Source organism: Sceloporus undulatus, chromosome 3, assembly GCF_019175285.1.
Source record: "Sceloporus undulatus isolate JIND9_A2432 ecotype Alabama chromosome 3, SceUnd_v1.1, whole genome shotgun sequence".
In the NCBI taxonomy this organism is placed as follows: Eukaryota; Metazoa; Chordata; class Lepidosauria; order Squamata; family Phrynosomatidae; genus Sceloporus; species Sceloporus undulatus.
In genome coordinates, this window is record NC_056524.1 from 8,942,144 (window position 1) to 8,970,009 (window position 27,866).

The following is a 27,866-nucleotide window of genomic DNA, read 5'->3' on the forward strand; positions in this document are numbered from 1 at the left end:
GTGAAGTAGTGGACTAGAAGTAAGGCATCGAACAACTTAAAAGATATCATCAGCATTGGCTGGGGGGTGGGTGGGCTGTTTCCATTACACAATTATAGTACTGTACTATGATTCCACTTTAACAGGTGTTGCTGCATCCTGTGGAATCCTGGGGTTTCTAGTCTGAGAAAGCAATCAAGCTCTTTTGCTGAGAATTCCAAAAGCCTTCCTCTAAACGGCAAGCATTCCTTGGGATGCGAACATGGCAGCTAAAGTGAAATGGTAATAGTATAATTATGTAGTGTGAAAGGGCTTCTGGGAGCTGCATTTGGTTAGAAATCATATCCTCCTTTTTCATTCAGTCAGTCCTCTTTATTCATGGATTCTTTATCCACAGTTTTAACCATCCATGGCATTAAAATATTCATTGACACCAATTTACTATGCCATTGTATTTAATAGAACTTGATCATCCATAGGTTTTGGTATCCACATGGGGGCCTGGAACCAAACCTCAGCAGATACTAAGTGACCACTGAATTGCAAATGGATCCTAAGTACAGTCATCCCTTCACATTTTGGGGTTAAGCATTCATGGATTTGATTATTCACAGATTATTGTATTTGCTTCTGCCTCCAGTGCTGTCTCTAGGCATTTGTAGGTCTTCCAGCACAATTCTATGGTCAACCTTCACCAGAAGTTGACCATAAAATCATGATGGAGAACCTAGGAATGCCTAGAGACATGTACTCTTGGGGTTGGGGGAAGTGCACCACTTTTGCAGGGTTCCTATGCCCCTAACTGCTGCAGAAGTTGAGAGCTGACTGGTAATCACCTAATACTCCACTCTAAAATGAAACTGCTATAATTTCACATTACTCCTGAATGCTACTCAGAGATGTATAGAAATCCAAAGCTTCTTATAGCAAAGAAATGTCTATAGCAATGCAGATTCAAGAAAAATTTTGATACCTGGCTCCATTACAGTGGACTCAGGAACAGAAGTGAGCCTCAATTCCACAGATCCTTTCTTGGTATCATTTGATCTTCCTTTTTCAAAGGAAGCATGGAACACCACTCTGAAAAAGAAAACCAATAATCATGTCATGTGCATTTGGCCACCAGATGTAGAGAAGTACATCTTCACTTATCTCCCCCCCTCCCCATTACAAGACAAAAAAATCAGCAATTTGCTTCAGAGGTTTTCTGTGAAGGTTTTGAGCACCACTGATCAACTGCACTTTATCAGGGGAAATTTATTGTTTGAAGATATATGTGTCTTCTTTGCACAGAAAACATGTTTTTGGCAGAACATTTGTATTTTTCAGAAAATATACTGATCCTTGTGCAAAGTTATGGGGTAGTTTTTGCACATAAAATACTTGCAGGAAAATGATGGGGTTTTTTTTTCTATGCAAGGATCTCTGTGTTCATGCAAATTAAATTGAATGAATGTAGATTGAATGAATCATTTAATAAATCATTCAATTTACATAAGAGCTACACAAACTGTGTAGAGACATGGATTCCTACAGAGTAAATACAATACGCCTGCTATTTATATTTGGGGTTTTTTCTGCACGCGCGCACACACACACACACAGAGTGTTCCAATGCACATTAGATACATTTGATGTGCACCAGACACGTCTGATGCATATTGAGATTTCTGGTGTATCCTAGGCACTTCTGATGCACACTCGACACTTCTGATTACAATCATGCATGTCTGATGTGCATTAGGCACTTCTGATGTACGTGGACAGCTTCAGATGTACACTGGACACTTGTACATCAGGGCAGTCCTATTGTACTCTGGCACTTCCTATCCCATGGCCAAAATTCAGGTAGGGATAGCCATATGCTTAAGTGTGCCTTATATGTGTGGATGTCTTTTTTCAGTGCTACAGAAGTAGGTATTCTTGTCCCCTCTTCCAACCCTTCTAACCTACTTTAAAGCCATGAAACTATCTATACAAGCTTTCCATGCTGCAATGTGAACAGGCACAATTAGAGAAATGTCTGGCAATCTCTTCTTCCCGCTGCCAGAGGTATGATGATTACATAAATGCTGAGGTGTTCAGAGGATCCAGCAGATCTCAGCGCTTATGTCACTATTGTGCATTCAGGTATGGGAGTGTTGCCAGACCTTCTCTGATCTTGCCTGCTTCGTTGAAACAAGAATGCCTATGTAAAGCAGCTTCAGGTCTTTCAAGTAGATGGGTCAGCCTAGCATAAGATCCACATGTGGATCATTACACTACACTAAGCAGGTGTTGAATTAAAGCCAGTTTATGTATCCCTAATTGGTGTTCACTGCACATTCAGGTAGTCACTTTAGTAGCTATTAGTGCACAATAGGTGGCCTAATATTGCCATGCCATGACAATCTCTTGGTCAATATGGATGTTGCCAAACTCACCAATTCAATTTTGCGTACATGTAAGATCATTTATGAAGACATACGTTCCAAGCAGAAGGCAGCCATATTAAAATATGTATTTATTTTGCAAAGGAAAGTACTTTTTCTGCAAATGAACTTGCCTCAGTATACACCCAAAGGGCAAAGAATCTTAAGGCTGTTCTCATTTTCCACTGGAACCCCTCTTTTTTTTTGGGGGGGGGGGAACAAAAAATATTAACAAGTATTTCTCACACCTCTAACCCAAACTAACAATAATGTCTCTTGGTAAATCTTTTTCCAAGGAGGTTAAAACACGTACAAAATTTACACATTAATTAGGAGGAAGGAAGGAAGGAAGGAAGGAAGGAAGGAAGGAAGGAAGGAAGGAAGGAAGGAAGGAAGGACAGACTCCTTCCTGGCTCTGAAGAAGAAACACACAGCCATTTTCAGATACTGTACTGGTTAAAGTGTATCATTATCATTGTTATTATTACTATCGTTTTCAAACAGAGAAATGCAGAGATCAGCATAAACTGGAGGCTTTTGGGCCAAGCAGGAGAACTTGACCTTGATCTAAAAAAAAAAATTGCAAGGGAGCAAATCATTAGAGGCAGCTGACTAAGAATAAGTGAGAGGCTCCAGCTGTCTGAAGGAACATCCATGCCTTAGAGCAGAAAGCCGTAGATTTTCTTTCTATAACCTAGGAGTGCCTCAGCATTAAGCTTGCCCTAGGAGCAGCGACAGGGTCCCTGTCTTCCTAAATCAGTCCAAATTCCCTCCTTTATTTTCTTGTGGGGGATTTTCTTTTTTGAGAAGACAGTAGTTCAGTTGTTTGACTAGCGAAGATATAATGGGAGTGAGAGCTTTGCCTTGTTATCCTTAATAAGGATGAGGTGAGGACACTAGAACTGGATGGAAGGACGCCACTGAGGTCAAAGGTTTAGCTGAAGAAAGGATTTCCAAGGATGAATGATAAAGGAGAAAGCAAATGTGTACAACAGGGTCATAAAGTTTGCCCCAAGCCACAACACACACCCCCAGGACATGTTTGTCATCAAGTCAACTTTGGTATATGGCAACCCTTTCAATGAATGACCTCCAAAAGCCTAGATCATCAACTGTCTAGTTCAGGTCTTTAAAACTTATAGTTATGGTCTCCTTGATTGAATCAATCCACCTGTTTTATGATCTCTCTCTTTTCCTACTGCCCTCCACTGTACTGAGTCTTATTTTCTTTTCCAATGAGTCATATGGTCTAAGAAGATGTCCAAAGTACAATAGCCTCAATTTAGTGATCTTGGCTTCTAAAAAGAGTTCAGGTTTCATTTGCTCCAAGATCCATTCATTTGTCTTTTTATTAGTCCATGATGTCAATACTACTCTCCTCCAGCACCACATTTCAACAATGTCCTTTGTGTCAGTTTTCTCCACTCTCCAGCTTTCCCACACATACACAGAAATCAGAAATACCATGGCCTGAACAATTTAGATTTTAAGTAATTAATGTTATATCTTTATGCTCAGTGACATAGCTGGAGTGTGTGTGTGTCCGTGGGGTCCGGAACCCCCTTTCGTTAATAAATATAATGAATGGCATGTGCCAAGACCCATTATAATGGTGGCACTTAGTCTGGACCCCCCCCCCCCTTGCCAAAATCCTGGCTATGTCCCTGTTACGTTTGAAGATCTTATCTAGGTCCTTCACAGCTGCCCTTCCAAGTCTTAGGGTGTTTTCACACTGTTGAAATAAAAGATTAAGATTGCGAGACGAGCTATTAAGAACATACCATTCGAGCATACAATTACAAAATGAAAAAGAAATTTTAAAAGCAGAATGTTTTTGGATGTTGCGGAAGGAAATATTCAGTACCTCTTCCCCCAGTCTCTCATCCACAAATATGCTGACAGAGTCTGCCAGCTTGTTACAGGGTTTCAGCCTATGGTTGCATGAAACCTAAGCCAGAGCACAGACATTCCAGATCTCTTAAGCTAAAGATGCTCTCAGGGCTTGGCCTTGTATCTCCAGTATTCAAGGGTCATCTCTAGCCAGGAGACGAGGGTGTAATTTCTCCAGTTTTGGGGGCTCAGCCCCAGACAAGACGAAAAGGCTGTATATAAATTTCTTGCTCAGCTACAAGAATTCCACCTTGCTGTAATTTGCAAGGCTTCAGTGATTTATTGCTGCAGCTTGCAGAGTCTCTCCAAGAGGTCTTTGTATTTACAGTGGTCCCTCTACATTCACTGGGGTTAGGGGTGAAGGACCCTTTTGAGTGTGGGAAAACCACAAATTAAAAAAATATTCTTTTTAGCTAAGGGAACACCCATCTAGGAATCTCCAGGTCCTCCAGTGCAGCTCTGTGGTCAACATGTGCCAGAGTTTGGTTGTAGAATCATCCTGGAGGACCTACAAGTGCCAAGAGAAGTGTATACCCAGGAACTTCTAAGTTCTCCAGCACAATTCTATGGTCAACTTCTGGCAGAGTTGCACTGGTGGACCTAGAGATTCCTAGAGAGAACATATTAATGAAACCCACAAACAAATCCACAAAAGCTAAAATCTCAAATGTGGAGGGCCCACTGTACTTAGGGGGGATAAAGATTGGCACCTTGTGCCAGCCTGTGGGCAGGGTCATGGCGTAGCATCTGCATGCTTGATGCCATGGCCCTGCCCCCATGGCGCCACTTTGGTACGTGCCCATTTAAATGGCCTGCGTCATAATGATGCCACCATGGTGCAGTGGCCAAACGGCGCAGCACAGAAGGAATGTTATCATGGCGCGCCAGCGTGCCAATGACGCCTCTTCCAGGACACTGAAAAGAAGCTGCTTTTCGTGGCTTCTTTTTGTGTCCTCTGGAGGCCATGGCATGCGGTTGCCACGGCCTCAATCCAGAGAGAAAAGGGGTGGCGTCCCGCCTCCCATCTGTACAACCCCATAGTTAGCGTCTTTCTCCCCTCCCACCCTCTGCTCTGCAGTCAACTTCTGAACCTCTGACAAGAAGCAAATAGACTAGATTAAATGTTCCTTATCCCATTTCCCTAACCAGGTGAGAAGCAATTATCCTCATATTTCACTTTGGCCTGGGAATAGCCCCTTTAACTAATATTTCTTTTTAAATTTCCACACAAGAAAATATATGTTCTGTGTGTGTTCTTGAATGACAAGCTGTGAGCACCTATGGCTCGTAGTGAATGTCTTGCACTTAATGATATCACCAGGGTCCATCCCTAGGTCCCAGGTTTTGGTCCAGAAGCCTCAGGGCCAAGGACGATCCTCAATTGGCAAGCCTTGTGCTCCTAGAAGTTAATATTTTAAAGTCCAACTAGCAGCAGCAGTCAGGAGGGGGTGTAGGTATGGAAGCACATGATTATTGCAAAAACAGGTACAAATCCAGTACATTAGGGCTTTTCCCAGCAGGCCACCTCTTTCCTCATACAATAAAAAGCTTGATTCACTTAATGACACCGCTGTTTCAAAGAAGCATCAAATAAATGCTGTGCTTAAAAAAACACTTTTCCTTCCCACCTTTCCTTGTCGTGAACCGTGGAGTCCAGACCTCAAGCCCCATAGGCTAATGGAAAATCTAATGGCGAGCAGCTGTACATTTTTAATGCAAAACTAGGGAGGCAGGGTGGGAATAAATCGGCAACATATGGTTTTATGTAATCCTGCAATGAATTTTTAAACAGAGCATTCTAATTCATGTCGGACTGAAAGAGCTTTTTTAACCTGGTCCTCTGTGGTTAGACCTCCGCCTGTGTGGCATGTGCCACAGTGTTTGCTGGGAGAGCAAGACTGTGACAGGAGAGGCCTGTTTTCTCCCTAAAGGTTTCACTAGCCAGTGATGAAACATGTCAAGTCATTGCATGTGACCACACTATACTTTCATGTCTTGAGCAGCATAGGGCTTGAGATTTCAGGGCCAAAATCTGAGACCTAGGGATGTTCCCTGTCAATGGGACCTGGCAATGTACTTCAGTGTGGCACATTAAAGATCAATCACACATGCTCAGAGCATGTGAGGCAAGCAATAAGCAGCAGGTCTAGTGAAGGAGAAAATATTCCTCTGGTTGAAAAGTAAAATTTCCAGCCTCTGTAGGAAACATACTGTCAGCCCTCCATATCCATGGATTTTTTTATCCACAGATTTAAGCATCCACGGCTTAAATATTTTAAAACTATATACATTCCAAAAAGCAAACCTTGACTTAACCCGCGTAAGGCAAGGGACCGCTGTATAAGCAAACGTTGATTTGGATATTGAATGGGACCTGAATATCCACGGATTTGATATCCATGGGGGTGGGGGTGGGGGTGGGTGGGTCCTGGCACCAAATCCAAGTGGATGCCAAAGGCTTCCCTCAACCCTGTTTCACGTGTTTGCAGGCACTGCTTTTAGGAGCACAGTTTCCCAAGCTCTGCTTTTAACTTATCGCAGGTGCTCCCAAGCAACCAAGAAAACAACAGTGACAGCAACAACAACCCATGCAGCCTGCAACAGCCAGGAGCTCAGATCACACAGAAATGGATGGACAGGTGGCTGGGTGGGTGAACTGACACAGGAGATTAGAGCATTGGCTTTAAAGTGCCTTATCCCTGATGGGATAAAGGCACATTTAATTTTCAACATGGGTGTTATCCCATTCAACTGTGCTGGGGCAAATGCAACCTGTATACTGCATGGACGTTGGCCAGGCTTATCTTGTGCCTTTTCAAAACCTGTTCTTGAAAAAGTGCAGGAAAAGCCCAGCTGGCATCTGGGCTGTATATAGACTGCATTTGCCCCAGGACAAGTGAATGCAATAACACCCATTTTGAAAAATAAATGCATCTTTATCCCATCAAAGATAAGGCACTTTAACACTAATGTGCTAATCTCCATAGACAGATATTTAGGGAGATAGGCAGATACACAGATAGGTAACTTGCAATATGCTGCTCTCACCCTGAGATTCTTCTGCTTTGCCTGAGGCCCAGAGGAGAAGGTCCTGAGATGTGGGAACCCTACCACCTGGTGTCAAATTTCAACTGATTTTGGAAGGGAAGCAGGGTCAGGCCTAATTAATAAACTGAGTGAGAGATTATCCTCTGATAAACCTCTGTTGGACAAACCTTGATCACACTAAAGCCAAGTTTTGGGATTACTGCTGCAAGCCAGCACTAATGAGAGTCAAAGTTTTGCCTCAGAGAAAGATAAACCTTGAAGAGAGATGAATAGATTGTACCATTTATGCAAATCTAAATTTGAAAAATTTATATAATTTAAATTGGATAATGGGAAGGATGTAGGACCCAAGCATCACATTAAAGCCTTACTGCTGACCAGAGCTTGGCAAAGGTACAGTTGGAAGCTATAGTTTCCAGAATCCCCCAGCCATTAGAAGATTCTGGGAGCTGTAGTCCCCAAAGGGGAAATTTCCTATCTCTGTCTTTGATAACCTAACATTTTCTACAACAACCTCCCTCTTCAAAGATTTCACCTACGATGGCAGGGATGTATCTGGGCAGTTGAGACATGGAAAACTTGCTTGTTTTATTTTTTAAAGATGAGATCTTCAGGGAGCCAAATTCTAAACACTACCAGATTATCTATTTTTCCTCCCCATATCAAACACTGAATCACACCAAGAACTCCTTAGTTTAGTCCTTCAGTTCTTTATTCACCAGGCTCTAGACAGAGAACATATTCTGGTTTCCTAGGCTCCCTAGGCGAGACATAAAGTCAGGAGCTGAAAGGGAATTGAAGGGGTATCATGAGTGTGGCCTCTGCCACCAGGCAGATGGGTTACAGAAGCCTTGAAAGGCTCATGGCTGCATGCTAAAAGGGATCAACTATCCACGGCTTGAAAATATACCTCTGTGCCAAATATATATATATATATATATATATATATATATACAGACAGATAGATTGATTCCAGAAAGCAAGCCCTGATTTTGTCATTCTATGAAAGGGTCACCATTTTACTAACCCATTGTATATAATGGGACTTGAGCATCCACGGATTTTGGTATTCACAGGGGGTCCTGAAAGCAAACTAGTGGATACCAAGGACCAACAGTTCAAGGCAAGGAAAAGTCTAGCAAGTGAGAATAGAGCAGGGGAGTAAACTTTTCATTTATCAACCTATTTGCATTCTTGATAGTGAATGGGCCAACTCTGTGCATTCTGATTTCCTTTGTTGGCCTCTACCCTATACAAACCTTAGGTGTCCATCTTCCAGTGATTTCACCCAGGGGAAGAGTGAACGCCAGCCCAGAAATCCATTAGCTAGCCATAGGAATCTAGCATTCCAGTCCTGGGGTAATATGGGTAGAATTAGTTGCTACCACATGTTATGAGAGATTGCTAGAATCCTGCAGCAAAGGACATTAATGCTTCTTTCTCTACTGTGGAGCTTGTGCTGCTTCAATTGCCACCAATAACGCTGATCTTACAGCTATGATGTGTATCAGATTTTGGTGTCGAACAAGGCTTGGGGAAGTGTAGAAGAAAGGGTTAGGGGAGCAGTCAGCAGAAATAACCACCAAGTATGTGGATATGCAGCTCTAATAGAAACGGTGCCTTTAAGAAAACATATTTCAAGGGCTGGCACCTACTGAAGTGCCTGTCCATGGCAGTTAGCTTCAGAACGTGCACACTGAGTGGCATGAAAGGAAGACAGACAGGAACGAACAGTCCACTGGGACTGGGGTTATTTTTAGAGGAGGAAAAAGCTTCTCAAGTCGGCATTTAATAAATAAGTAACGGAGAAGACCTGGAAAGGCGGTAACGGCAGCGACTGCTGCAGCGTGATCCAGCTTCTTAGCCATGCATTCCAAATGCATTCAATATTGCATCTTGCTCTGCAAACAGTTGTTGGATGTGGATCCCGGAGGATGGGATTAGTCTCCCTTTTAAAGCATACTGCAAATGTAGGGGCTCACCATCTGTAGCAAGCAGAACTGGTCTCCCTCTCTTTTTTTCTCATCTGTAGCTTTGGCAATGAAAGTGCCTCAAAGGTTAATCAAAATCCCAGAGCGGATTCACAACTCTGCTGATGTGGGTGCTATCAGCAACGGTTGCCCCTATGGTTACTAGAGAATGCCAGTGTAGACATCATCTCTGTACTTGGGTCAGGATAATAATGCTCTGATAAAGAGGACTAGGACCCTAGTGACTGTATTGTGGACAGGATTGTGCTTCTCCCGTGTCAAAGAAGGGCTGTGCAATCAATTTAATATCTAAGTGTAGTGGTTTGAGTGTTGGACTATGACTCTGGAGATCAGGGTTCAATTCCCTTGCTCAGCCATGAAACCCACTGGGTGACCTTGGGCAGGTCACATGCTCTTAGCCTCAGGAAATGACAATGGCAAACCTCCTCTGAACAAAATCTTGTCAAGATAACCTCATGAAAAGCCAGAAAGGACATGAATGCTCACAACAACAACAACAACAACAACAACAACAATCAATTGCAACAATCATTCTCTCCCCACCACATTCATACAATGGAGAACATTTGTTTTGTATCTATATATTCATAAAAAACATAATCTGCCCACCGAATCCAATTAATTTAAGGGAAAGAATCCTTTGAAATGCATGCACCTTTCAGGAATGAATGAGTGAGGGAGGCACTGAACAAGACACTGCATTCCATATAATTCCACGTTCTAGGTCAAGGTTTGTAAGGTTTCCCCCCCTTACTTTAAAGAAAAGGGTTCCTGCTTTAAAAAACCACAGCAGGGAAAACAATCAAAGGAACACAAAAACAGAACAAGGGATTTCTGGCATTGAGTCCTTCAGCATGCAAATTCAGAGAAAGGCACAAAAGAAGGTGAAACCCATTGTACTGACCTCCAACGTGGGGAGGAGAAGTGGCATTGGCAGAAAGCATACACCGTTCTTGTATTGTGAGCTAGCACTCAGAAGGAGAACAGGACATTGAATAGAACTCTTTGCTTAAATGTCAAGGGTGGTGGTTTATTATTCATGTTTGCAAAGGTTCAAAGGCAGAGATGTTGCTGGAAGGAAATCATGGACAAAAACAGCTCAGAGAATGTATCACTGTCATGGAACATGATGCCCTTGTTTGCTTGTTTTTCAAAATAAGAAAACTACAACAACAACTGTCCCAAACTGGCAAGAGCAGTATACCACTATTCCCTATCCTAAAGAGCAGGAATCACAGCTGTTTCATCTCCTCAATTTCCTAATTCAGTTTAACCAACAATAGATCACAACTCATTACTGTGGATAACATAGTTGAAACTACACCCTAATTTGGACAACAAAACTGCCTCTTCAAAGGCTGCTGGTGACAGGACTTTACTTAGCTACAGTGTCCAAATCACATACAGTTACTTACTTACAGGACGATGCACAACACAGATGGGGAGACAGGTAACAAGACCTTGCCACAAGCCCAGATGCTTTGCCCATGTTTCTACTCAATGAATGTCATCATAGGACCTAATCACATAAACCAAAATACTAGAGGCACTTTCACTTGCTCATTCTCTAATATGATATATACCACCCTCTGCACTCTTTTAATGCCTCTTATAAATTTTAAAATTATTTTTTACATTCTTTTAAAGTTTTCTTTAAAAACAATCATATCTTATTAAATTTTCATTTTAACTACATGAAACTATGTGCATGTACACACATTTAGGCTGCAGGTATGACATTGTACAGTGGGCCCTTGGTATCCGTTGGAGTTTGGTTCCAGGACTGTCCATAGATAACAAAATCCATGGATGCCCAAGCCTCATTAAATACAATGGCATAACAAAATGGTGGCCCTTAGATAAATTGGCAAAATCAAGGTTTTCTATTAGGAATTTAATTATTTTAAAAATATTTTCGCATCATGGGTGCTTGAATCCATAGGTAAAGAATCCATGGATACAGAGGGCTGACTATAATTTAAAGGTATAATTTTAAGTGTGTTAGTTGTTTGTCATGGTTACTATTACTGGTACATTCAGTGATATAAAGGAATTACGATTTATGAGAAGCATTAGTACAAAGCACATTATAAGGATTCTGTATGAGTGTTGCATAGAAGGCCAATGAGGTGTGTATGTGTGTGCGTGACACCAGGAATTACCACACCAACCCTATGGACACCACTGCCTCCAAGGGTCCGGCTTTAGCAGGGATCATAGAATCATAGAATCATAGAATCATAGAATCATAGAGTTGGAAGAGACCACTAGGGCCATCCAGTCCAACCCCCTGCCATGCAGGAAATCCAAATCAAAGCATCCCTGACAGATGGCCATCCAGCCTCTGTTTAAAGACCTCCAAGGAAGGAGACTCTATCACCCTCCGAGGGAGTGCATTCCATTGTCAAACAGCCCTAACTGTCAGGAAGTTCCTCCTAATGTTCAGGTGGAATCTCTTTTCCTGCAGCTTGCATCCATTGTTCCGGGTCCTGTTTTCTGGAGCAGCAGAAAACAAGCTTGCTCCCTCCTCAATATGACATCCCTTCAAATATTTAAACAGGGCTATCATATCACCTCTTAACCTTCTTTTCTCCAGGCTAAACATCCCCAGCTCCCTAAGTCGTTCCTCATAGGGCATGGTTTCCAGACCCTTCACCATTTTTGTCGCCCTCCTTTGGACACGCTCCAGTTTCTCAATGTCCTTTCTGAATTGTGGTGCCCAGAACTGGACACAATATTCTAGGTGGGGCCTGACCAGAGCAGAATACAGTGGCACTATTACTTCTCTTGATCTAGACACTATACTTCAATTGATGCAGCCTAAAATAGCATTGGCCTTTTTAGCTGCCGCATCACACTGTTCACTCATGTTCAACTTGTGGTCTACTTGGACTCCTAGATCCCTTTCACACGTAGTTTCATTCAGCCAGGTGTCACCCATCCTATATCTGTGCATTTTATTTTTCCGCCCTAAGTGCAATACCTTACATTTCTCTGTGTTGAATTTCATTTTGTTAGCTTTGGCCCAGCTTTCTAGTCTATTCAGGTCATTTTGAATCTTGATCCTGTCCTCTGGGGTATTAGCTATTCCCCCTAATTTGGTGTCATCTGCAAATTTGATAAGTATGCTCCCAATTCTGTCATCCAGGTCATTGATAAAGATGTTGAATAGCACTGGGCCCAGGACAGAGCCCTGTGGGACCCCACTGGTCACTTCTCTCCAGGATGAAAAGGAGCCATTGTTGAGCACCCTTTGGGTTCGGCCGGTCAACCAATTACAGATCCATGTAACAGTTCCTTTGTCTAGCCCACATTTTACAAGCTTGTTTGCAAGTATGTCATGGGAAACCTTGTCAAAAGCCTTAGTGAAATCAAGATATACTATATCCACAGCATTCCCTTCATCTACCAAGCTGGTAATTTTATCAAAGAAAGAGATTAGGTTTGTCTGGCATGACTTGTTTCTCTGAAACCCATGTTGACTTTTTGTGATTGTGGCATTGCCTTCTAGATGTTCACAGACTCTCTGTTTAATTATCTGCTCCAGAATCTTTCCTAGTACTGATGTCAGACTAACTGGACGATAATTGTTGGGATCCTCTTTTTTCCCCTTTTTGAAGATGGGGACAACGTTTGCCCTCCTCCAGTCTGCTGGGATCTCTCCTGTTTTCCAGGACTTTTCAAAGATTATTGCCAATGGCTCCGATATTACATTTGCCAGTTCTTTTAATACCCTTGGATGGAGTTCATCTGGTCCCGGAGACTTAAATTCATTTAGATTAATAAGGTGTTCCTCTACTATCTCTTTACTTATTCTGTGCTGAAATTCCCCTATTCTGTCCTCTAGTCTTGATTATTCCCGTCATCTGAATTTTTCAGTTTCTTTTAAAAAGTCCCAGGTTCATTCTCCTTTTCCTTTGTCCCATTTTGTGCGCTACTTACTTCAGTTGTTGCAAATTGAGTTCAGAGTGCAAATGTAGTTTGCACTCCATTAACTCAGCTGGAGAGAAGGAGCAGAATCTTGACCTTCCTTGGAGACACAGGGAAAAGCAAGCTGTTCCAAGCTAGTGTGTTTTTCCTTATCAATACCTTTTGCTATCTTGACATACTCTGAGGTTTCTTGGTCGCATGCATCCCAGTTTTCATCTACCAAATATTGGAGGGTATGCAATGAAAATAGTGTTGCCAATTTCTGGGGAATTCCCCAGAATCCAAGGAATTCAATTAATTTCTTTCTGGGGATTTTTACTGAATATTTGGTAAATATTGTGGAATTCTGGGGATTTTGGATTTTCGTAAAACATTCTGGGGAATATCTTCAAGGCTTGTTGGCAACACTGGATGAAAGGGTTGTCATAAATCAGAGTTAATGTGAAGGCATATAACAACAAATCCAAAACAAGTGTGCCAACATGGTGTAGTGGTCTGAGCGTTGAACTATGACAAGGTTTGAATCTTGGCTCGGCAATGGAAACCACTGGGTGACCATGGACTCTCTCAGTCTCAAAGAAAGGCAAAGGCAAACCCACTCTTGAGCAAATATTGCCAAGAAAACCCTATATCACTGTAACCTAGAAGCGATTTGAAGGTATGCAACAGCAACTCACACCAGACCTTTTTCAGATAAAGAAATATAAAGAATTATGTGGGACATTTTTTAAGTTGATCAGAATTGGATGATAAAAAAGTTTGAAACCTATCTCACCTTGGAAAATTGCCACATAGCCAGACAGTAAGAAGTGCAATAACTTGGATGAAAGGAATGATGTTTTCTGTATTCTATTCCCAGCTAGGGTTGCTTACTAAATCTTGCCTTGTACTGCATTTTGTTTTTAATTGTAAAAGAAGGGAAGACATGTTTAGTCTCAGATTGATCCCTACCTAAATAAATGTATGCTTGTTCCCTGATGGAAAATTTTGCTCTTTTTTGGCAGTGGCCTTGTGTGATGAGGAGATTTGAATATGCAAAGTTACTGCCCTGCTCAAGGCTGGGAAAAACAAAAAAAGAAAGCTGCAGAAAAGATATTTTTGAGGGAGAGTCTGAACTAAGGCCTCTGGTGTCATTTGTCACATGCTGCTGTTTGTAATTAATTGCTGCTTTTCGTGGATTTATGTTTATGTTTATTTCTGTGGTTTTGATTATTCTATATTTGTAAGTTAAACTTGTAACACAATCTTCCATTGTGGAGTGGTTAAGCCATACAGCCTCTGTGTGTGTGTGTGTGTGTGTGTGTGTGTGTGTGGTTACACACACACACACACACACACACACACACACACACTCACACCCCTCTATTATTTTAGGACAGATGTAGTTCTAAAAATCTTTGAGCTATTATAAACCTATTCATACATTTTTTTTGTTCATCACCAGATCTGTCTGCATTTAAATGTACAAGTCATCCCATGATGCCTGATGTCTTTGGCTGCAGATCACACAAGCATGACTTTGCTGTGAAGTGATAAGTAGAGATGAGAAGCATAATCATAGTTATTTACCCCCAGATTTTTTTTAAAATGGGCTTCCCAACAGTCAGGAAACCTTTGTCAAGAAGAATAACAAACCAGTGAGAATTTTGTGCATCACTTCTTGCACTGTCCTTAGGAAAACTCATTAGCTCTTTTGGTTTTTCCTACCATCTGTATGCCGATGACACCCAGTTATATCTTTCCACCCCTGACCTTTCTCCAAGGCTTGAACAGCAAGTCTCATCTTGCCTCACAGCTGTCTCACAGTGGATGCGGCATCGGCGTTTGAAGCTCAACATGTCCAAGACGGAGCTCCTTGTCTTTCCTCCTAAGCTCACCCTTCAACACTCCTTTTCTGTCTCTGTGGACAACATTTCTATTCAACCAGTCCAGCAAGCCTGCAGTCTTGGTTTTATCTTTGATTCTTCTCTGTCATGTATCCCTCAGATCCAGACCACAGCCAAGGCTTGTAGATTCTTCTTATACATTATTGCCAAAATCTGACCGTATCTCTCTGCCTCTACTGCCAAGATCCTGGCCCATGCCCTAGTGTTCTCACGACTTGATTACTGTAACATCCTCCTGGCTGGGCTTCCTCTTTCTCACCTCCGTCCTTTAATTTCTGTCCAGCATTCAGCTGCACGCATTATCACTTCCACCCACCGCTCTGACCACATCTCTCCTGTGTTGGCATCCCTTCACTGGCTCCCCCTCACATTCCGCATTCAGTATAAGCTCCTGCTGTTGATGTTTAAAGCCCTCCTTGGACTGGCCCCTCCTTACTTATCAGACCTTATTTCTCCTCACCTTCCCACTCGGGCCCTCCGTTCTGGTAGTCAAGGTCTGCTGTCTCAGCCCAGGATTTCCTCTGCCCCATCTAGGATTCGCCCCTTTTCACTCGCTGCCCCTCATTCCTGGAACCTTCTTCCCCCACAAGCAAGAGCCATCACTTCTTTAACCAGCTTCAAAACGGAGTTGAAGACCATTCTGTTCAGGGCAGCGTTCCCAGGCATTGCATAATTGTCACTTGCTATTTGATGTTCTTTTCTTGCCTGTTTTATTGAATCATTTCCTGTATTGCTATGTATTTTATAAGTATTACCCCACTAGAGAGGCCCCTTCCCCACCACCTCTCCTTTCCCCTTTTGTGTTGGGTCTTTTCAGATTGTAAGCCTGAGGGCAGGGAACCGTCCAATTAAAAAGATTGTATGTACAGCGCTGTGTAAATTTACAGCACTTTATAAATAAAGGTTAATAATAATAATAATAATAATAATAATAATAATAATAATAATAATAACAACAACATCCCAAGATGTTCTGGAGGAATTATTCTGCAGAGAAAAATACATTGGTTTTTGGCACAACTGCCTCTATTTTCTGTTCAAGAAACCAGATTCAATTATTTGTTGAATGCTAAGTGAACTTATATGTAAAATCAGTTAAAGAACTCTGCTTCTATAACTGTAGGCTGAATATGAACATTACCTCATGGCCAGAAATATTATATATATATATAGAACTATATGCATAAGGGAACTCACATACTCGTAAAATAATAATACCTTCCAAGTCAGCCCTGGACTTGGAAGGGATCCCAAAGGGCCATCTAGTTTAACCCAATCTTAAACCTAACAGCTCTTCAGATATTTACTGTATATACTACAGGATAAGTTTAGAAATTTTTGTCAGAGAATTGTCTAAAAATCCTGAGTTGACTTATCTATGAGCCAAGATAAGTACTGTACTTTAACTCTTCTTTAAAAAGGAACCATCATCTGGTGAAAGGCAAGAGCATAATCTGTCCTGGAAGCACTGACCCCTCATCCATCCAGCCTTTAGTGTGAGCAGTTATGCCCACTGGAAATTTGCATGTTTTTTGACATTTTTTCCTTTGCTTCATTCTTTAGTTCCTTTGCTACATATCCCTAGATTTTACTATTGATGTATCCATAGGTCATACCAAAATCCATAATTTTGGCCCCCAAACCTTCCCTGACTTATAGATGAGGTTGACGTATAGTCGAGTATATATGGTAAGTATCACTCTCATTATCACTTCTCGGTCTTATGTTCTTCAGGCTAAATATACCCATTTTCTTCAACCATTCCACATAGTTCTAACTTCCAGACATTTTACCACTTTGACTGACCACCTCTGAGCATGTTCAAGCTTGTCAATATCCTTCTAGAATCGCAGTGCCCAGAACTAGACAGAGTAGTCCAGGAGAGGTCTGAGAATACAGTGTCACTGTTATTTCCTTTAATCCGCACACTACAGTTCTAGAATTACACTGGCTACTACATCACACTGAGAACTTATGTTTAGCTTGTGGCCTACTAAGATCTTTTGATCTTTTGCACATGTACTGCTATCAAGCCAGGTACAACATTAGGAGGAACTTCCTGACAGTAAGGGCTGTTCGACAGTGGAATAAACTCCCTCGGAGTGTAGTGGAGTCTCCTTCCTTGGAGGTCTTTAAACAAAGGCTGGATGGCCATCTGTCAGAGATGCTTTGATTGAGATTTCCTGCATGGCAGGGGGTTGGACTGGATGGCCCTTGGGGTCTCTTCCAACTCTACGATTCTATGATTCTATGATTGAGGTGCCACTCATCATATATTTGTGCATCTGAATGTATGCTCCTCAACGGCCAAGGCTAATGGCCTTTACTTTGTTCTCATTCTTTTTTATTTGTCTGTGGCCTTTGACACCGTTGATCACTGCCTTCTAGTTGATATACTTTCTGACCTTGGGTTCTCAGACTCTGTTCTTGACTAGTTTAGATTTTATTTGTCCGATAGATCTTTTGCAGTGGTCACAGGTGGTATTATTATTATTGTTATTATTAGCTTTATTTATAAAGTGCCGTAAATCTACACGGCGCTGTACAAAACCAAGTAAAATCAAGAATATAAAAGCCTGCCTATGGCGTACAATGGTAGAGCTTTGTCTTCTGTTCCATCATCTCTTGGAGTTCTCCAGGGCTCTGTTTTGAGCCCCCCTTTTGTTTTCTCTCTACACATTGTCCCTAGGAAAACTCATTAGTTCTTTTGGCATTTCCTATCATTTGTACCCAATGATACTCAGCTGTATCTTTCCACCCCTTTCTCTGGGTCTTGAACAGCAAGTTTCATCTTGTCTTACAGCTGTCTCTCAGTGGATGTGTCATTGATGCTTGAAGCTCAATATGCCCGAAACAGCTTCTTGTTTCTCCACCTAAGTCTACTCTTCAATGCTCCTTTTCTGTTTCTGTTGATGACATCTCTACTCAACTGGTCCAGGAAGCCTGCAGTCTTGGCTTCATTTTTTATTCTTCTCTGTCATGTATTCCCCAGATCCAGGCCACAGCCAAGGCCGGTAGATTCTTTCTCTACAATATTGCTAAATTGCTAAAATTTGTCCATTTCTCTCAGCCTCTACTGCCAAAACTCTGGTCCATGCCCTGGTGGTCTCACAATTAGATTATTGTAACCTCCTTCTGGCAGGGTTTCTCTCTCTTACCTCTTTCCGTCAATTTCTATCCAGCATTCAGGTGCATGCATTATTACATCTGCTCACCATTTTGACCATGTTTCTCCTCTATTATCATCCCTTCACTGGTTTCCCTTCCGTATTCAGTATAAGCTCCTGTTGTTGACTTTTAAAGCCCTGCATGGGTTGGCCACTCCTTATCTATCTGAACTTCTTTCTCCTCACCTTCCCACTCATATCCTCCATTCTGGTAGTCAAGGCTAGGATTTCCACTGCCCTGTCCTGGATTCGTCCCATTTCACTTGCTGCCCCTCACTCCTGGAACCTTCTTCCCCCCTGAACATCACCGGTCATCACTTCTTTAACCAGTTTCAAAACTGAGTTGAAGACTATATTGTTCAGGAAAGTGTTCCCAGACATTATGTGATAGTTTATCCAATATTTGTTATCTAATATTTGATTTGATCTTTGATCTTTGATCTTTTAAATTTGTTGTCTGCTTATTTGTATCTAATTCTATCTTGTTTTATTATCTATTGTTTTATATGTATTTTGTAGAATATACACCATTGGCAGGTTTCATTTTTATTGATTTTATTGTTTGTATGTACAGTGCTGTGTAAATCTACAGTGCTATATAAATAAAGTATAATAATAATGATAATGATAATAATAATAACAACAACAACAACAACAACAACAACAACAATGATATTTATCCCTGGTGAAATGTATTTATTTTATTAGTATTGCATTTGCAACCTATTGGAGATTCTATTGGAGATTATTCTAAATTGTGATTCTGTCTTTTTTAGTATTAGCTTCTTGGTGCTGTGTGCCTTCACATCATTTCCGAATTATAGAGACCTTAAGGCAAACTCATCATGGAGTTTTCTTGGCAAGATTTACTCAGAGGACTTTGCCATTGCTTTCCCCTGAGGCTGAGAGCATGTAACTTACCCAAGGTCACCAAGTGGGTTTCACGGCTGAGTGAAGAATTGAACTCTAGTCTGCAAAGTTGAAGACCAACACTTGAACCTTTAAGTCAATCAGCTACTTTGTCCAATTTAATGTTATCTTCAAATCTGGCAAGCATATTTTCTCTTCCTTTATCCAAGTCATTTTTAAACATATTGAACAACACTGAGCCCAGGTCCAATCCTCAAAGCACCCCCTTGTCATCTGTAATATGATGTACACCATCTCCTAGGATAGGAAATTTGTCATTGTCATTCAGGAAAAGACAGAGCAGGAGAAATAATCCAATACCCTCCCCTGTGCCACACACCCAATGAGCCACAGTTTCCTCTGTTTTGAATTGCCAAATCATGCATTTCCCATTAATGGCCCAGACACAGAGAGTTTTCAATTAAGTCAGAAAGCACTGTTGTAGTAATTACATTATGATATTAGCCCCCACAGATTAATACATTGGCAGTTGCTCGCAGGTTGCCTTCTGCAATTGTGTCACGCTCTGCTCATTCCGTTTGGTAATGAATCCAAAACACAGGAATGTCGCACATAAAATTGCATCGGCCATCTGGAGGGCTGTGTCAGTAGCTTTGATATAGTAAGCTTGGGTACAGAAGGTAAGCATTTCCAGAGATCGGAACGTGCTAACAAGACCGCATGCCTGTTTTACTTCCTCTTGCTTCTGCTGACAATATTAACATATAATTACCCAGAATCCTTCCCCCCCCCCACTGGTTACTAAGTTTTCCTCACTATAACAGCCAAGCTTCTTCACTGTAGGTCTGATCAGCGTCTGCCTTTCCATCCTTTGGGAACTTTCAGGGCCCAAGGGTGACACTTACAACAACTTTTGAAACATAAAGTTACTAATGATAGTGAGGTGCCTAGCACTAGGGGGCTATACAGACCACCCCAAAGGTCTGCAACTGCCCCTTTACTGGCCAGATGGGGGCCGTGACAACCTCATGCCATGTCCCAGATCCAGCCTCTGGAGAGCACAAAAAGGAGCCACAAAAGCAGCTCCTTTTTGTGCTCTCCAAGGGGTGCCATAGCCGCAGCTGTGTGGCTTTATGACGCCCCTTTGGTGCTGCATCATGTAGGTGCAGTGCCAGAGTTGCGCCATCATGGTGCATGCTGTGTGGAATGGTGTGCACCCAAATGGTGCCCTGGGGGCGGAGTTAGGGCAGCCAGCATGAAGACGCTATGCTCTGACTCCGCCATCAACGGAGACAATACGCCCCAACTCCGTCCGCAAACTGGCCTTTAAAGCTGGTGAGTGCAGGGCCTGAGTCTCTTTTGGGGACAGTTGAGAATAATGGTCAGCTGAGGGAGATTTACCCTATAAAATGAGATGGAAGTAACAGGCTGGAAAATTCCAGGACCAACCTGGATTCTGGCCTCAAAGCTGTCCCAGATCCCCCCCCCCCCACTATCTGGGTCCCCTCCACTGTGACACTGTTCATATTCATGTTCTGTTGTTCCACCTGGTGCTACTACCACTGGTATGAGTCGCTCGCTCTGAGTTTAGAACAAGGCATCCAGCATCAATCACATAGCTGGGCACCTGACCTCAGAGTGAGGAACTTGCTATGGCAGCGGTGGGGCTGGGTGGATATGATGTAAACAGCCACAACAGAGGGTTCTCAACCTTCTGGGAAGATCCAGAGCAAAAGCTGAATTTTTAAAAAATGTTTTAAGGGATGTATATGGCAGGTTTGGTGCTGAACTGAGTGGATATCCTCTGGACAGTTTGCACAAGAACTAGGTCCTGCATTTCTTGGACTCATGCCCATGGGAATGGGTGGAGGAAGCTATATTTGACCCATGTAGACAGGGACACAGTGAGATTTGTGCTAGATCTAGGTATAACTTGTTAAACAGATGTGTTTTTCTTTTTTAAATTAGAATATTCTCTTTGTTTGTTTATTTATGAGAGCCAGTATGGTGTAGGGGTTTGAATGTTGGAGACCAGTATTCGAGTTCTGGGTCAGCCATGAAAACTCATTGAGTGACCTTGGGCAAGTCATAGTTTCTCAGACTCAGAAGATGGCCATGGCAAACTTGCTCTGGAAAAAATTGCCATGAAAACCCCATGATAGGTTCATTTTAGGGTTGCCATGAGACAGAAACAATTTGAAGGCACACAACAACAACAAACAAACTGTATTTATTGCTGCTTCTTTACTTGGGAATAATTATCTGGTGACAAGGATACCTGTACCTTTTACCTGTACCTTTTCTGAAAAATCATCCAACATGCTCAGTTAAGGACTTCTAAAGTATGCCCTCCTCTTTTCCTCAGCCTCTTTGTGCATCTTGTCATCTCTTATAAGCTTTGTTGCATTGAATGTGGCCAACAGCTGATGGGGAAAGACCTCAAAAGTACAGAAATGCCAGGTTCTGATTGACTGAAATGGTAGTTATTCCATCCTGCCAGAGTGCTGCAAAAATGAAAGAGGATTAGCCTTGACATCTTTAAAAATGCTCCTCACCATTTATACCACCAAATGTAAGGCTTCTGAATGAGGGAGGCCTTCACCAAAGGAGCCCTGGTGGCACAGTGGTTAAATGCCTTGTACTGCAGCCATTCACTCAAAACCACAAGGTTGTGAGTTCAAGACCAGCAAAAGGGCCCAAGCTTGACTCAGGCTTGCATCCTTCCGAGGTCGCTAAAATGAGTACCCAGACTGTTGGGGGCAAATTAGCTTACTTGCTGTTCACCGCTATGATCTTTGGAATAGCGGTATATAAATAAAACAAATTATTATTATTATTATTATTATTATTATTATTATTATTATTATGGATGGAAAAAATATTCAAAATCATTCCAAAAACATAGACAAAAACTTATTTATTGTGTATCGGAAATCCTTGCCAAGGAGAATCCTGGACTGATGGGAAACTTCACAGTTTGAGATTTATTCTTTGCAAAATTCATGCATGGCTTTTTGGCACAGAAAACAGTATTTTCTGCCCAGGAAACAGCCACTGAAATTTCTCAGTGTGTCAAGGCTCCCTTTAAAAAAAAAAAAAATCCTGGATGGGAAAATTTACAATCGTCTTTTCAACACTACCAGAGACTAACTGGTCTGATCTGGCGCAAGGCAGCTTCTTGTGTATCATGGAGCCACATACTTTCAATTAAAATATGGTAAGTTAGTTTTTAAAGACTGCAACTCCAAGAATCCCTAAGTCAGTAAGTACTGTATGTTCCTTGAAAATTGTGGGGAGTTGTAACCCAATAAGTAACATTTCTAAGTCTGCTCTCAGCTATTGCCTAGAATCTTAGTTGTGGGAGAAAGGAAAAGTGTAATGCATTGCAATTGCCAACATCCTACATTGTGCTTGCCTAATATAAATTGAAACTAATACATGCTGTGTCCAAATGGAGGAAAAGAAATGTTCTCACCCAGTTCTGCATGGGGCCAAGGTGGGTGAAATGCAGGTCCAATCCATGCTCCAGGGCAATTCTCTGGAGTAAAAAGAGTCTCAATTTGCTCAGAATAAGGATGGAAACTTCAGAGAATCTCCTGAACATGTAGACTGCATGTTTGTGTAGGAATGGTGGGAGCATCGGCAAACAGGTAAGCAGATGACTTATTCCTGTTCAGCAGTTCCAACTTCCTGCCACAGCACTTTCACTTTCAAGACTGCCAACAAAAAGCTTGTGTTGAGGGCTGACTTTCAATAGATCGCAGTGATGGCGCTGCTCTGCTATGTACAAAACCCTGACCCAGAATGATTTAGCATTCTCCACAAACATGCATTGTGCTATGGGCAAGAGGTGGCCCCCTTCTGGCTGTGTTCTGTCCCCAAGATGGATGTCTCTCCCTACTGGGCTGGCAGGCCTGGCCTGACTTTGAAGTCTGCAAAGTTCAGGCACCATTCCTTTTGCAGCCATGAAAATTGAAATGTCGGAGTACGACCCTGAAGACCAGGTTTTGAAGCCCAGCTTGGCCATAGGAACCCATTGAGTGACCTTGGGGAAGTCACACTTTCTCTGCCTGAGAGGATGGCAATGGCAAACCCCCTCTGAAGAAACCTGCCCAGAAAATCCCATGATAGGTTTGCCTTGGGATTGCCGTAAATTGGAAATGACTTGAAGGCATACAACAACAACAACAACAACAACAACAACAACAACATTACTTTCTTACCTGCCTCTCCCCAAGGATCGAGGCAGGGAACAACAACAGACAACAAATACATAATATCATTTACTGTGTCATCACATTAATGTAACAATACAGTACACCAATGCTAAATACAGTGCACTGTACCATGGGGCACCATCAGTACAGCGCAGTGACATTCAATATAATGGCTGTTGCCTAGGGAGAGTGCAGACAATGCTGCTGGTATTGGCTCATTCTAACCACTGGTTGTGAAGACAGCAGATCAAGAAGTCCAGACAGTAAGCTAGTACAGTGGGCCCTTGTTATCCACTAGGGTTTGGTTCCAAGATCCTCCATGAATAACAAAATCCATGGATGCTCAAGTCTGATCAAATATAATGACATAGTAAAATGGTGTCCCTTATAAAAAATGGAAAATCAAGGTTTGATATTTGAAATTTATATTTTTTTTAACATTTGCAAACCGTGGATGCTTGAATCAGTGTATAAAAAATCAGGGTCTAAGAAGGGCCGACTGTATTTTCCATCAGTGTGGAAACAGTCATAGTTATGCAATGCTAAACCTGAACACTGGGTGACTGCATCTGCCAATGTGCTTCTTATTGTCTCATTGTGCAACTGGGAGTGCACAGTGGTTGTTTCAGCAGTCCTAGTGAAGGAAGTGGTCACTGTCAAATAGTTACACACCACCCAAGAATACACAGTTGCATAGCTAGAATCTTGTTAGTTAGTCTCAACTAGAGTAGCTCTATTGAATCAATTGCTGAATAATGGATTAGCATATAAATAAATTCAGTTGACTCAGTGGCTCTATTCCAGAGTTCAGATAGGATTTAGGCCCAAATGAAAGGGTTGCATTTGTAGAAATCTACTGACACAACCATGAACTGAATGCACTTATTCCACAACAGCCCCAAAAGTGCAAACCTATGTCTTAGAGAACTTATGCAGACAGAATAAATAAACAAATATCTCTAAGACCTTGACAACCAGCTAGATCTTGTCTTCTGTCCCCAGAAGTTACAGGCACACCAACAATTCCAGACAAATGTTGCATCCATGGTAGTTTAAAAAGTTTTGGCCCATTTCAATTATAATTGGTTAGAAGTCAATTTCACAGCTGTTGGTTTTTAAGATCTCACAAAAATGATAATTTACTGCTAAGGTGATAATTTATGTCATCACATTCCCTCCCAGGCAAAGTCTTACACATTTTAAATATTATTCTTCCCTTTCCCTCTCTCTTCAGTCCCCAGATCATATGCAGCTGAAGGAAACTGACTGTTTTTAAGTAAAAGTATAAAAAAATGAAAGAAAGAAAAGGAACAGAGTGTGGTGGCAACATCTACTGACCATCTTTACATGATAACCAAAGTATTAAGGAGGCCTAGGAAGTCACCTCCTCTTTTAAAAACCTGAGCTACTGCATGTGATTACAGAAATGTGCAAATTTAACTGCAAAGACATTGGATCTGTGTTCCTTTTGTTTCTACATGGGATATAATTTGAAAATAGTGTTGTGATGTGGCATTATCAGGCAACTGTCAAACACTACTAGAGCCCATAACTAATGTGCATTCCCCAGTCATTACTCCATTCAACACTAGATGCCAGGCAGAGCCATTTAAATTTCCCACGGTGTCCCTCTTGTCAAGTCACTCCTAGGCATTCTGCGAAGCAATGATGGTGGACATCAGTGGAAAAACACAAGGGAAAGGCTTAGAATAATAACAATAACAATAACAATAATAATAATATAGGAGCAAGAGATCAACAAGTTATGAAGTGAAAATATGTATGTATAATAAATCACTTACATAAGCAAAGTATGCTGAATGGCAAGAACTATAGCCTGTAAATGATTCAAGGCTTCTAGCCATCACTGCTTCAATGACTGAGGGATATAACTTATGACTCTGTCACACCAGACTGCTGTCCTGCCACAGTCACACCAGTTTAAGAATGGAAGCATTCCAGTTTGGTATACAGTGGGTGGGCCCTTGGGGTTTGGTTCCAGGATTCCCTGTGGATACCAAAATCCATGGATGTTCAAGTCTCATTAAATACAATGACATAATAAAATGGTGTCCCTTATATAAAATGGCAAAATCAAAGCTTGCTTCTTGTAATTTATATATTTTTAAAATACATTCAAGCCATGGATGCTTGAATCTGTGGATAAAGAATCCATGGATATGGAGTGCCAACGTTAATTTCTTATCACATTTCCCCCCACAATAGTGCTTTGGTTATCTATGATTGTGTGATCTGCTTTCCACACTTTCACATGCATGTTAGCACCCGTGATTGCTGCTCTCCTCCACTGACTGCTATGTGCACATTCACACAGCACCCCCCCCCCCCCCCTCCTTCGGGGGGGACACAAGCAATTGTGGCTTTCAACAGCCTCCCAAAGCTTGATGCTCTGTAAATGTCTACACAGTAACCAGCTTTGGGAAGGGGTTTGTGGCCAGATTCTCTCCTCCTCCTTACCCCTGAAGTATGGAATTCTGCATACACATTCACACTGTAGCCCCGTGCTTCAGGAGAAAGGGGGGGGAAGCAACTGCAGCTGCAAACCACCTCCTGCTTTGTGAATGTGCACACAGTAGCTATCTTCGGTAAGCTGTTGGAAGCTGCAATTTCTGGGAGGGGGGGGGGGGAGGAGCATAATAATGCCCACTCACTTAATGTGAGTGGATTAGAAAGCTGGGCCAAAACTAACAAAATGAATTTCAACATGAAGAAATGTAAGGTACTGCACTTAGGCTAAAAAAATTAAAATGAATAGATATAGGATGGGGGACACCTGGCTTAACAAGACTACATTTGAAAGGGATCTAGGGGGCTTGACAGACTGGCAGTCTAGAGCCGTCCATTTTAGCTCCCAAGGGAGCCCGCAGCAGCTAAACCGTTGGGCTCTCTCAGCACCAAAAAGAACCCAGAAAAAACAGGGTTTTTTTGGTATGCATGGGTGCCGCCATCATTCTGCTATTAGTGCACTATGGTGCGTCCATGACACAAGTGCGGCACCCCAACATATGGACACAGCACAATGCTTGTGTCATCATGGTTGTCCTAGTAGGCCACAAGTTGAACACGAGTCAACTGTCTGATGCAGCAGCTAAAAAGACCAATGTGATTCTAAGCTACATCAATAGAAGTGTCTAGACTGAGGGAAGTAATAGTACTACTCTATTTTGCTTTGGTCAGGCCTCACTTGGAACACCTGTCCAGTTCTGGGCACCACAATTCAAAAAGGATGTTGACAAGCTGGAGAATGTCCAGAGGAGGGTAACCAAAATGGCGATGTTCTGGAAACCATGTCTTATGAGAGAGGGCTAGGTCAGGGTTTTGTGAGTTTTATTGTTTTTATATTGTATCATAAACTCTGATCCCCAAACGGAAGAGGCGGGATATAAATAAATATTTTATTATTTTATTTTTATTATGAGGAGAGACTTAGGGAGCTGGGTATGTTTAGCCTGGAGAAGAGATGGTTAAGAGATGATATGATAGCCTTGCATAATACTGAGGCTGAAGCAAGCTTGTTTTCTGCTGCTTCAGAAAAGAAGACACAGAACAATGGATGCAAGCTACAAGAAAAGATAATTCCACCTCAATATTAGGACAAAATTCCTGACAGTAAGAGCTGTTCTACAGTGGAACACATTCCCTCGGAGAGTGGTGGAATCTCCTTCTTTTGCGGTCTTTAAACAGAGACTGGATGGCCATCTGTCGGGGGTGCTTTGACTGTGTATTCCTGCATGGCAGAGGGTTGGGTTGGATGGCCCTTGTGGTCTCTTCCAATTCTATGATTCTGGGACTGCCTGAGAAACAGAAATTCAATGAAAAGGACCTACTGTAGCAAGACATTAATGGAATAGCAACAAGACTGAGAGCCTATTGACAGGATTTGCCTAACCATGAAAAGGTGCACTAATAACTGACAGAATGTAAGACAGCAGCAATTTGGATAGTTGTGATAAGTAGTGTTAAATACACTTCTATCATGTTTAAATTCTACCCTCTGGACGTCATGGGAGAAAGTCCCTACTGTAAAGCCCTTGAAGCCCCCTATGCATCCATTTGATGCTTTGCAGCAGGCAAGCAGAATTGGAGAAGTGTCTGGCTACATTATCATAGCCAGGTACACAATGATTACAGTAGGATTGAGACCCCTGGAGGACCACGGTGGATCTCAGTGCAGATGTCACTGTGCGGGAAGTAACCATGCACATCTTTAATCCTGCCTGCTTAATGCGAAGCATGGAACAACCACGCAAAGCAGCTTTGGTGCTTTAGGAAGTTGAGGGGCATGCATGGCTTTGGGTACTATGGAGGGAGGAAGTGAGTATTGACTCCCACAACATCTGAAAAAGGGCATCCACATGTATAAGGGATGCTTGCACATGCAGGTCTCCTTTACTGAATTCCACCTTACAAGCACATAAGCCTGATTGAGATTCACTGAATAATATGGAATATAAAC

General features: G+C 42.0%; 1 protein-coding gene across 11 annotated transcripts in view; it reads right to left on the reverse strand.

The window, feature by feature from the left end:
- Positions 1-27,866, reverse strand: part of TENM4 (teneurin transmembrane protein 4) — an 840,211-nt gene that overhangs the window by 569,877 nt on the left and 242,468 nt on the right. For all 11 annotated transcript variants that reach the window (XM_042456125.1, XM_042456124.1, XM_042456133.1 and 8 more), the window contains exon 2: positions 953-1,059. The gene's annotated coding sequence lies outside the window, so the exon portion shown is untranslated. The remainder of the gene's footprint in view (positions 1-952; positions 1,060-27,866) is intronic.